Source organism: Triticum aestivum, chromosome 3B, assembly GCF_018294505.1.
Source record: "Triticum aestivum cultivar Chinese Spring chromosome 3B, IWGSC CS RefSeq v2.1, whole genome shotgun sequence".
NCBI classification, from domain to species: Eukaryota; Viridiplantae; Streptophyta; class Magnoliopsida; order Poales; family Poaceae; genus Triticum; species Triticum aestivum.
Window position 1 is genome coordinate 45,057,433 of NC_057801.1, and position 12,583 is coordinate 45,070,015.

Below are 12,583 nucleotides of genomic sequence, written 5' to 3' on the forward strand. Positions count from 1 at the left end.
TGATTGAAACTACCTCGCAAGAGTAACACTAACTGTTACCTTGTTTTTTCTTAGCTCTCCATTACTCCATTCACATAATAACAAAACTCTGTAATTGAACCGATAAAGGAATAGGTTGCCATACAAGCATTACATCAATGTTAGTAATCTAGCTCATGTGATATTTCCAAAAACAGTAGTTCGGTCACGACCAGTGGGGGACTTTGTGCCTTTTGTATCTGTAGGTTTTTGCATGGTTTCCACTAAATAGATAAGATATATTTCTCAGATAAGCATGTATGGAACCGGGCAACTTTTTTCTTCTTTATAAAATGCAGAACCCCTTGGCTCTCTCAAGGTAGTACTCGTAAAAAAGTATACTGCTTTGTGTCCGGTTTATTTTTAAATGTAGAGGATTGTGCATGATTTATATCAGCTAATAAAGCTAATAAACCGCAGGACCATTTTTCAGTTCTAATTTCCAAAGCTCTAGGTAGTGTGTACTAACTTTGTTTTGGCAAATGCGAGGAGAGCCATGAGAAGCCAAGTGCCACTTTTTTTTAGAAAAGGAGGATGACCCCCGGCCTCTGCATCTGGGCGATGCATACGGCCACTTTATTAATTATACTCACAAGACCTTACAAAGTAATACAACAGCAAGACTAAAGCCACCGTCTAAGCAACAACTGTCGCTACACCTATTCAAATGATATAGGGGCGCTGATAGCCTGGGCCTAATACCAAACAGACATCGCAGCCAAACCTAAACATCTAAGACCTGAGGTCCCAACCAGGACGCCTGCCTGGTATGGGGCACCTACCAGTCCGGCGCACTTCTCAACCAGGACGCCTGCCGGGTATGAAGCCGCCACAGCCACCTGCCACGAGTCCATCTTTAGAGCTGTACTGTTGCATCTACCGTGCCAGATCTCTCTGCTATCGACGTCACCACGACGCCAGACAGCGTCGTCCTCCTGCGCGAGTCCATCCTCCCACATCGAACTCCGAATCTGCACTGCGCCACGCCGTCGAGATCCGTCGCCATCAATGTATGGATGAAGCACCGCTCCACCAAAGAAACCGTCCGCTGGTCCCGCGAAGCAAGGCGCGGCACCAAGTAGAAGGCCGAAGCGCACCGCCACCACGCCACCAGCAGCCCCGCCACCAAGAGTTGTTCCCAGCCGCCGCCTTCAAGAAGGAGCACGACACCAGGGTGCCGTCGACGCCCAGACCAGGGGAACAAAAGCTTTCGCCATAGCTCGAGGAGGAGGCGGAAGGGAGAGGATCCACCCCAAAGCCTTCAGGAAGGGAATCAGCGCCAAAGGCGTCGACTTTGGGGAGGCTGCCGCGCCAGCCAGGGGTTTCCCCCGGAACCTCACCCGCACGCCAGGTCCGCCAGGCCGGCCATAGGGGACGCCGAAGCCGCCGCCAAGGACCGGCACCAGCACGGATCGGGACAGATCGAAGCAGGGGCGGATCTTCTACATGGAGCCATGACGGATTGCGAGGAGCCGCCACTGCGCCAGCGTCCGCAGCCCCCACGCCGCCCGCGCGGCCGTGGGAGGCTGCCCACCAGAGCCCACCGGCACAGCCCGCCGGCTGCACCGCGCCCATCGGCCGAGGCCGCCGCCCCGGGGAGTAGGAGGCGCCAAATCACCCCTGCAAAACGGATCTGGACAGGAACCCCAGATCCGCCGCCACCGGAAGCCACGGCCGGCCACCCAGGCTGCCCACGCAGCCGTGGTTGCCCAGCCCCGCCAAGAACCCCTGGGGCCGCCGCCCCAGCATCCGGACTCCGCCGCCCCGCATGGCGCCCAGGGGCACCGCTGCGCGCCAGCCAGAGGCCCCCTCGAGGAGAAAAGGAGGCGAGCCCGCCACCGCCGTCCGCCGGACGAGCTTCGCTCGCCGGCTTCCTCCGGCGGCGGCGGGGGAAGCAAGTGGATGGGGGTCGGGGGCGGCGGCGGCTAGGGTTCGCCCGAGCCGCCCCCCTGGAGGCAGCGCGAGCGATCAGCCAAGTGCCACTTGATATACCTACGAGGCTAAAAACTTTCTACTTCTTAATCAAGGTCAAAATAGTTTACGGAAACAATCAAAATAATAGTAGTTACCATGTCTTGCAAGAAATATACAATGGATGTTCATGTATATCTATAAGACTATAACTAAATGCAGCACATATATTATTCCAGCTCCAAACTTGAAAGCAATATATAATTTACGAACATTACTCCACTGCCATAGAACATGCAATTTCGAATATGATCTTTCAGATCGAGAACCATATTCTGACATGGCACTCATATTTTACTGTATGAATAGTACAATGAAATTTGAATAACAGAACAGTAAAAGGTTCACATGTGATATTCATTAGGAATTTGTGCCAGATAACAAACATTTATGGTGCCCCTCATTATGACTAACTTCTTCAATATGAGCATACTCTCATGGATTAAGAGGCCACAAAAACTCCTAAACTGAAAGGTTATCAATGAGTGCCACGAAAGTCAAGCCAACTAACACTCCCTCATACTGTATGCCATGACATAAAACATTAAGAAGAGATGTTTGAAGTAGTACCTCTCTCATAATAAGGGGGGACACTAACTACTTTGAGCCATAAAAGAAAACTGGCATAGTCAAGTTAGCTCCGAGCAGTCAATACATTGCAGGATAATTTGAAGTTCATATCTGCAACCACATCAACATATGAGATAAAATGGTGAGATACAGAATCATGTACAACTCAAAGTACGTTTACACTAACCATTCTGTAGAAAGAAGATAAATGTCTATGCATGTTCTAATTTGTATTTAGTGCAATTAAACTTTGCCTAGTAGAAAATGTTAGCAATTATGTCAAGACCACTACGACACTACTGGTCTCTCCATGTAATAAATCAATAAACTCTACTCTCTTAACAATCTAGAACTGCACAATGAACACTACTGAAGAAAAATGTAAAACTTGGTCAATGAAAATAAATACACGGGTTAATGACCCTTAAATGAATAGTAAACACGAGAGAACGAACACTTATTTAAGGTAGAGAAACTTGTCCCATAATGCTTCGCATGGTTTTGATCACCCCTATATAGTCTGTCAAGCATGTATCTAACTGTTTCAAATATATACATAGCGGCGTTCATCTTAACACCAGCTTTAGCTTCACAAAAATTCTTAGCTCGGTTAATCTGCATAAACCATGAAATCTATAGGAAGTTAAATGTGTTAAGCTGAAAATACTAATACATCAGTACTCTAGAAAGAATGGGAGATTTGATGTTAATTAATACACTAAAAAATGGAGTGCATTCAAATGGACAAAAAGAAACACATAAGAGACTATTACCTTCTTTGATAGTACAGAAGCACTATCAATAATCTCAATAAAACTACATAATATTCAGTTCCGAAAGGCCGAAGCGAAGCTTGTAGCCTTTTTTTACTGGGAGTATGGCGGCTTACGCCAGCCTGAACCACTTCATAAAACTGAGAACTATACAAAGTCCAATGAGTACACAGGGATTAAGAAAAATAATAGAAGGAAAAAATTAAAATCTCCTAGATAGGTGATACAGTAGAGTACTCCAATCCATAAGGTGCCATTTATTAATTTCATGTGAATACCTGTTGGACCATGGTATCAATCATCAGCAATCTTGCTAGCAGTAATGTGCAATTCCTCACAAACATCTCGGGAGACCTTGGAGTTTTTGCGCTTCCATATATTCCAGAGGACAATGATAACAACATTATAGAGTGAATCTTGTCGAAATAATTTTTCCAAGAGATCTTTGACTGAATCAACATTGAGTGGATGAAAACTTTGAAGTTCAGACCAAACCAAAGCTAGGGAGGAGCAACTGATTAACATATGAGGAGTAGTCTCAGATTCATTCGAGGAAGGACAATGCCCGGACTGGCTTATGAACACTATACAATCCCACCATCCCACTTTACCTATCAAATTGAGTACAATCCTACTATCAGCTGCAATCGACACTGTATATCAGGAGCAATCAGCAGTCTACATATATCATTAGCAGCATATGAAGCAATTAGCCACACACCCCAATTATCTCTCGTATGTTCTCACCATAGCATGGTTCAGCGCTGCCTCAGTAATATGATATACAAATCAGATCATAGTATACGCTCATTCAGAAGAGCGGCTAAAAATAATTTAACAAATTACAGTGACCCTAATTGAGATCATCTAGGTTCAGAACTATCTGATGTGAAATAAATCAAGATAAATTTCAGCAAGGAATAAAGTAAGCTGGTTGCAGCACAAACATTGTTAGTTGTACATATGTACATCAACAATGATAAGCATTAAGTTCCCTATTTAATAGTTCATACTATTCTGATCGGAGATTCAGAGTAGGTGGTGGTGCTGACCATGGGAGGAGGAACAGACGCCCTGAAGAAAAAGGTCAGTATTTTTTAATTATGATTTCGATTTTAGTGGTATTCAGACATTCACTTGATCCAAATACCTCTAATTACTCGAGAACATTCATTCTACTGGACTACGATACTATAAACACAGAGAAACAATTATATTTAGGCACACTAATAGGAGGGACTACTATCTAACAAAGTTCAATGAGTATAGATCAAGCTTTGCATAATCAGATAGAAAGAGTATAAGTGGTATAACTGTACTTGGTAGCCTAAAATAAAATCTTGTGTGAAGTGGAGAAGAGAAACTAAAAGATGAGCTAAAAGACAAAGCCGCAATATAAATAGATTAATTAAGGTTAAGTAAAATCTAATCAGCATCATGATTCGACAACCAAGAAATCAAAGTTTGGGAGTATCACTCCTAAAAATGTTTTCCTCGCCCACATAAAAAAGACAAACATCACAGCGAATGAGGTCGGAACCTGGATAATATAAATGTGTTCAAAAATTAGTGAAGGGTGCATCTGATGCACTACAGGATTTCATAATCTATTAACTCTATGCTCCTTTATGTTGTCAAGATTTTAGACGATGTTCTTCCTAATGTAACAACTGACTTTGTAGAAAAAAAAACAATAACTCTATAAATTCAATAAATATTAGTCATGTTATTCCTATACTTCTATAGGTAACAAATTTCCAAACCAGCGACTGTTAAATCTGCCAAACCAAACATTGCATAATTTTCCAGACTGAATAAGAGGTAAGGGAGATATCCCTTTTGCACCTTGTCCACATTGCTGATGACGAAGGCATCCAGGTGGTGCTGATGAGCCTGTTCTTCTCGAGCGACCCTGCAGCCACCTCACCTCAAGCGCCCCGCTACCTGCACCTCCTTCTCATTGTCAGCATGGTGCCCATAGACCCGCCACATCCATATCCCCGGATAAGAAAATCACCACCAACATCACACCTCTAGGAGAACTTTGCTGCATTTACAGGCCAATTGTCAGCTCTGGTTGCTGCTCTATTATCCTCCTCCTTGCAATTCTTCATAGACTAAAGAGCAAAAAAACATTCAAAGCAAACTATATCCAGGCAATGAATTATATATATATCAAAGATTATTCTTAGCAAGAGTGTACTTATATATATATCACTGATACTGCTTATGAGCAGCTAAAGATGAGCTAATGCTTGCAGTGGAGACCTTAATATAAAATAATAAAGGCCTTAATATGTGTAATCTGCATTAGAGTAAATAATTTTCTATGCTGAGTTTCCAAATCATCTCCATAATTGAAAACCTGGATGGCTTCAATTTTAAAAGGAATAGCCTACGACTATGAGATGCTAAGCATGCTTTGCATCTGACCGAACTTCTCTGAACCATATACTCATACTATAGCCAACAAAACCATTTGCACACGTACGTGATAAATTATGACATTTGTTGGCAAGGAAACGACATGAAAAGCTGCTGCTACAGACTGGGTTAAGTGAACAGAACAACAATGCCAAATCTAAACAAAAATAAATTGTACTATCATTAAAAAGAATCCATTGTAAGAGCTGCTACAGACCTTGAAGTACGGTAGCAGTATTCAAACACCAACATCAAGCACCTTCAGCGAGAGATCCGGATTAAAACACCAACATCGAGCACACATATATTTGATAGATCCACTCCAAAAGTATGAAATTCCTCAAGTTGAATACCTATAAACAAAAGGTGAAATAAGGATCTCTTTTGGACATATCAACAAAAAGAGGAAAGGTTATGTTAGAGACCAATCAAAATCATCGAAAGTTCAGCACATCAGTCTTTCAGCAAATGTACATGCAAAGCTATTCTTTCTTGGAGTGAACTCCGAACTCTTCTGTCACACCGAGACGGTCTATACAGGTGCCGCCGCCGCCGGCGACGCCCTACCACAGAAGATCGTCTTCGAGTCTCGAGTTGCCGCACCCAACCCCAAGGACCTGCAGCACCACAACACCCAACATACGTGACGGCAAGGTGTCGTGCTTCGACGGCAGCGAGTCCCCGGCCGCGGCAGGGTGCCCCTTTGGTAGCAACGCAGCGCCGTCGGCAGTGGGCATCCCGATGCCATGAAAAAGCAAAGAAGAAATGTAAAGTGAAACTGATGGAAAAATCACAAGAACAATAAGTAAGACATACCATGAAAAAGTTGAGGGCATACTTCTTGTCCATTCAATGTAGTTTTCTTCCCATTCACGCCAACCCATCTCTCTCTCAAGATTGGTTGATCAATAATGCACATAACCTAAATAAAAGAAAAATAGTCAATGGCAAGTATTATAGAACAAATATCTAACATACATGACGCAATTAGACAACATGTCCAGAAGAGACTTCAGTATATAAATGATATGCTGAAATTAAACAAAAAATATTTTACAGGTTGCATCAAATATGTCGCAGCAGTAGTTAGTTGTTGACAGTATCATTAAAATGAAGCTAAATCACTCGGTACATGTAACTATATATGAAAGGCTGCTATCCAGTACAGTTTCCTTCAGGTAGTAGTGAAGAAAAATGGACAAAAAGAAGGAGAGCTGATATGAGAAAGAGAAAATTAGCATACCGGCATGAGCTATAATTCGAGTGCTAGTTCAACATACATAGACTCAATAGAGCAAATCGTTGTGCATGTTTCACGCATCTAAAAAAAATTCTAGTTCAATTGAGAGAGTCACCAGAGTACTTTATATGGTCTTTCTACACTTTTTCTTGTCGAAGTAATATAACTTGGTGGAGGAACTCAAGATTAGCCGATCCAGTTTACTCCCTTATACCTATACCGCTGCATGAGCTCACCCTTGGCGGCGACCTGTATGACACGAAGCACATGTTCACGACAGAGTAGATGTATTGGTCACCAAGCGCAGGGGAGCACATGCACGAAATGTCTTCGAGTCGCGAGTTGCCGCACCCAACCCCAAGGACCTACAACACAACAACACGCAACATAAGTGGCGGCGAGGTGCCGTGCTTCGACGGCAGCGAGTATGAGAAGCTCACCTTCCGACCAGTTACAAATCAGCTGGTGCTTCCACACAGCTGACGCCCGAGCTCTCCAAACAGAAGTATTCTTATTTGAATAAGGATGAGCATGAGCATGATCAAGAATATAACTGAATCAGATGGTGTTTCCAATATAACTGAATATAACAAGAATGAGCATGATCAATAGCAGATTGAAATGGCTAAACAGACAACCACCATTTTCCCGAATCAACGAAGACTACACCCCAGGGAACGAAGTGCTCATGGAACCAGCCAAAATTCACACCATCGTACATGGATGCCTCTACCGGCGGCGGATAGGACGAGAGGCCGGGTAGATTCGTCCCCGCGAAATTCCGCACAACCGTGGTTGGATCCTACGAGGTCATCCTCGTTGCCGTCGGATTCATCCACGTACATCACGGTAGGGGGAGGGGCGAGAAGGTGAGCATCTTCTCCTCGGCGAAGGTGAGCATCACCCCATTGTCTTTTCGCTGCAGCTGCATGAGCACAACACAGGGGACAGTAAGCAGCAGCAGCACGAACACACAGGGCGGCCAGCCACAGAACAACATCATCAGTACGGGTCGGCCACAAGCACACGGGGCCGACGGCGGGTAATAGCAGCACCTGCAACATGACGGAGCGGCGGCGTCTCGCTGGTAACCCTAACCCTAGCTCGCCGGCCCAGGAAAATTGGGTGAGCCAGAGAAAGAGGACTGACCTAGCCGTCACCTCCGCCGAGGACCACGGGGAATCGCTGGGAGGAGCCGCCCTCGTCTTCCGTCGAGCACCAGCAGAGACATAGGGGCGGCGGGTTTCGACTTTTGATCCGGGTGGATGGGCGAAGAGGAGAGCGAGAGGGATCTGTAGAGAGGCACGGGATCTCGGCGGCGGCGAAGGGTGACTCCTCTCGGATATCGATGCCGGCTGCTTGATAGCCTCTCGGCGGCGGAGCGGGAGGCGGGGCGGCGGCGGTGGAGTGGGAGAAAGAGGGAAAGAGAGAGGTCGCAGTGGGAGGGGGTGGATCGAGAGGAGGGGTCGCAGCAGGAGGGAGAGAGAGGGGGAGCGATCGTTGGGTTTTTTTGGCACCTGTTTATTTCACAGAAGGATAGTGAGTTAACGGAGGTGGGAGGATGACGAAAATAAAACGGAGATGGGAGGATGACGAAAATAAACCAACAAAAATAAACCACGCGAACTATTCACCAAGTTGTCTATTAGGAGTAGAGATCTGGCCCGAAAATATAATAGTACAAAAAACAAGACCGAGCCCTGTTGGCAAGCCCGACCTGAAATTTTTGGGCCAGACCACTCAACCGGGCTGCCCATGACTAGATTTAGCCCTGAGTACCTTCACCAAGTCCCAGCTCCAACTCCAGAGACCTCATATAATTTGTCAACATGGCACCCGCCGGGTTCGGGTGAGGATAATGGCCGCCCAAACCCTTACCCATCTCATTATTTCTCGCCCATACCCGTACCTGTACCCGCACCTCAGGTTTCAAAATGTTCACATACCCGTACCCGGTCAGGTGCGGGTCATAATACCCATCTCGATCGACTTACCCAATTCACACTTCATCATGTATTTTTCAACATTCACATATATACCCAACATTTCAGCATGTATACTTACATATATAGCACATTTTATCATTTGGGCACATATATATGATGATTTGTTGCACGATGGAATAAAAAGCATGATACTGACTTTGAGAAATGGATAACAATAAGCACGAAATAGATGCCACTAAACAATGTCCAGTTATATACATGGGTGAGTAGCCCATACGTGAACTTTTAGAGGAACATTCACACCTATTCTGTTTTTTCAATTACAAGACGGACACAATTTTCTCTGATTTTCTTTTATTGAAGGTACTTCTGCATCCACTACTTTGAAATAATCAACGAAAGGAGACTATACAATAAGATCAACAAAACTGTCAGTTCACAAAACAAGATCAACGCATTTAAACAAGATTATGCACATGTGTAGGGGGGGGGATTTGGGTCGAGGTTAGCGGTTGCGTTAGCCTAGGATACAATGGCTACTTTCTTTTAGTGAATGACACATGGAGCCTACTGTTAGAATAAATTAGTATATGGGTATGCGGGTACGCGGGTGCGCGGGTATAGGTATTGCATTCCCATACGCATACCCGGCTTACCCGATGGGTACAATTTTTTCCCATTTATAAACCCATGGGTATTTATTTGTCCGAAACCCTTACCCTAATAGGGTTTTTACCCGCCGGGTTCGCTGGTTGCGGGTACCCATTGCCATGTTGATGTATAACGCATCATCACAGGAGCGACACACGACCGGGCCGGCCCAATCTGTTCCCTATCGCACGACACAAAAAAAGGCTGAACAACAATAGAGTGTGACGAGATTTGATCCCACGACCAGGTGCGCACCACAGTCAACTCATAGCAAGACCTTAGCCACTACACTAGACAGCAGCAGCAGAACATCAAGGTGCAAAACATTATAAGACCATACAGAAAGCTTTGAGATTTTGAAAACATGTTTATATTCCTTTTTTTTAGAAGTGAAGATTTTTGGTAATCCCGATTTAAAAATTAAACACAAACAAATCCTGCAAATCCCAAACTGTATTCTAAAGCACAACTAATTTTTCAAAAATTTATTCTGAAAGAATGAACAAATTACTAAAAATGTGAACCTTTTTTCAAATTTCCAAACATTTTCTGAGACCACTAACAGATTTTAAGTTCTCAATAAATATGGAAAACATGAACGCTTTTTAAATTCAGAACAAAAAAGTTAAAACATAATTTTTTTTAATGCAAACAAAATTTGTATTGCATATTTTTTTGGAAATATGAACAAAATTTGAAACATGGGAACATTTTCTTAAACATGAACATATATCTAAAATTGTGAAACACATTTGAAATTGAAAACATTTTTTGAAATTCCTTAACATATTTTGAACATGAACATTTTTCTGAAAATATGAACAAATTTGAAAATAGGAATATTTTTTGAAATACTTGAAATTTTTTGAAACCCGAACATTTTTTGAAATTATGAACAAAATTTAAAAGCAAGAACTTTTTTAGAATTTTGAACCAATTTTGAAAATGAGAATTGTTTTTGATATTCCTGGAGATTTTTTTCAAACTTGAACACTTTTTTAGAATTTTGAACAAAAATTAAGACAAGAACATTTTTTAGAACTTTGAAAAAATATTTTAAATTTCCAAACAGAAACAACAGGAAAAAGAAAAAAACTAATAAAGAAAAGAGAGAAACAAGAAACGTAAGCAGAAAAAGAAAAACGAAAAAGTAACAAAAAATGAAAACCCGATTCAGGAACCTTCTAGAAGGTTCCCAAAACCGATAAAAACCGGCTAGGAATCTGTGGAAGGTTCCCCAAACCAGAAGCGCTATTACACGTTAACGGCTCAGCCCAGATTTAGTGCTCCATCACCAGCCTTCGCGAAAGCTCGACAGTTTGATGTCTGGGAGCATGACAAGGTGGAGGCCCAACGTCCAGCAGTGAACTTCGGATGGGAGGAGACATTTTGGCAGGGGGTGCTTCATGTCTGCCGACGTTGGGCACCGTAGTTTTTCGGATTAATAATAAAGAAAAGGGTCACGTGGTGGAGAGCAGTGATTCATTTGCACCAACGCTGAAGAAAAAATTCAAACCATATAATAAAAAAATTCCAAAAACATTTTGCATGGTAGATTATTGGTGCGTGAGGTCCGCTCCAAATTTCAGAACATCTGGACATCTGAGTAGCTCTCGGCAAAAAAGATAAATTTGGGGTCTGTAAAAACGTTTACTGTTCTGACCAAATTTAACTTTTTTGCTCAGCGCTATTCATATGTCCAAATGATCTGAAATTTGAGGCACATCTCACGCATCAAATTATCTACCATGCAAAACAAAATTAGATATTCGCGTATATGGGGGACATGTTACATGGTATGGTACAGGAGGTTCAATCACTACAAGAAACCTGGTAATTCATGACGGATTTCTGGTGACGGCTCTCTGATCCGTCATGGAAACCGTCACCGATTAAGTAGATGCAAATGGGCCTCAAAAGGGTAGCCCCTTTATGACGAACATCGAGGGACTGTCACGTGAACTGTCATAGATCGACCAGATAGGCCTAGCAGGGCCTAGCTTTTTTTTTCTTTATCCACCATCCGGACAATCACGGACAGCTCCTGTTGATGTGTCAATGTGTGCCCCCTTGTTTGGCCCACATGTCAGTCAAATGTTGTAGAGAAAATAAAAAAGAGGAGAGCGCGCGTGGGAAGATGAAGTTGATCAGCCAACCAAAAAAAAGGCAAAGTCCAAGAGCGTGCGGAGGTGCAAAATTTTAAGTCGTCGACGTGCGGGTGGCAATTTTTTTGAGCCAGCCCATTTAACTCCATGGTCCACTCCCACCTAACCCTAATTCCCATTCTCTCCCATTCCCTCAGCCGCCACCACTCCTATCCCTCTCTGCCGCTCCACACCAGCACCGGAGACAGCACAGAACCACCCTTAGAGCATTACTAGTAGAACCCTCAAACCCTCAAACCCTTATAGCAGTTTAAGGGTTGAGAAGTGCCAATTTTTGACACTTTTAAGGGTTGAAAAACAGGGGCAAAGACTAGAACCCTCAAACCCAACCCGTAAACTGCTTTAAGGGTTGAATTTGAGGGTTCTAGTCTTTGCCTCAACCCCAACCTTTAAAACTGTCATTTCATATAGCACACATTTCATCACATTTCATTATATGGCATATCACAAATTCCATCACAATTGACATAAAACAATAATCATTCTAGTTATTATTACAACACCGAATAAAACAATAATCATTCAAATTATTATAACAATGTTTGAGCAAATTATTACAACAATAATCATTCTAGTTATTATTAAAACACCGAATAAAACGTTGTTGTTCACCTCCATCTACACAATACAACAAACAATAAATTGTGAGTGCCAACAATGAATCAAAAAGGAAAAAAAACAAAAAGAAAGAAAGGAAAGCATACCTGCGGGGAGCTCAGGGCGGCGGCGCGGCTGCCTCTGGCCTGCCTGGCCTCTGGCGCGGCGGCTCGAGGAGGCCTGAAGCGGGAGGCGACTGGGGGGCGGGGGCCGGGGCCCGACGGCTGG

The 12,583-nt window shown here is 43.5% G+C and overlaps 1 long non-coding RNA gene across 9 annotated transcripts; it reads right to left on the reverse strand.

Moving 5' to 3' along the window:
• Nucleotides 1-1,024: 1,024 nt before the first annotated feature.
• Nucleotides 1,025-8,398, reverse strand: LOC123068478 (uncharacterized). 9 transcript variants are annotated; one of them, XR_006431772.1, is made up of 12 exons: nucleotides 8,146-8,398; nucleotides 7,437-7,921; nucleotides 7,211-7,361; nucleotides 6,182-6,678; nucleotides 5,974-6,109; nucleotides 5,364-5,449; nucleotides 5,178-5,276; nucleotides 3,611-3,943; nucleotides 3,333-3,479; nucleotides 3,015-3,174; nucleotides 2,560-2,670; nucleotides 1,025-2,018 (listed from the first exon to the last, which is right to left on the reverse strand). It is a non-coding gene; the product is annotated as an uncharacterized lncRNA (long non-coding RNA). The 9 variants fall into 9 exon arrangements; XR_006431776.1 differs by having other exon boundaries at nucleotides 2,560-3,479; nucleotides 7,437-7,506; nucleotides 7,638-7,921; XR_006431775.1 differs by lacking the exon at nucleotides 3,015-3,174.
• Between the last annotated feature and the right edge of the window lie 4,185 nt (nucleotides 8,399-12,583).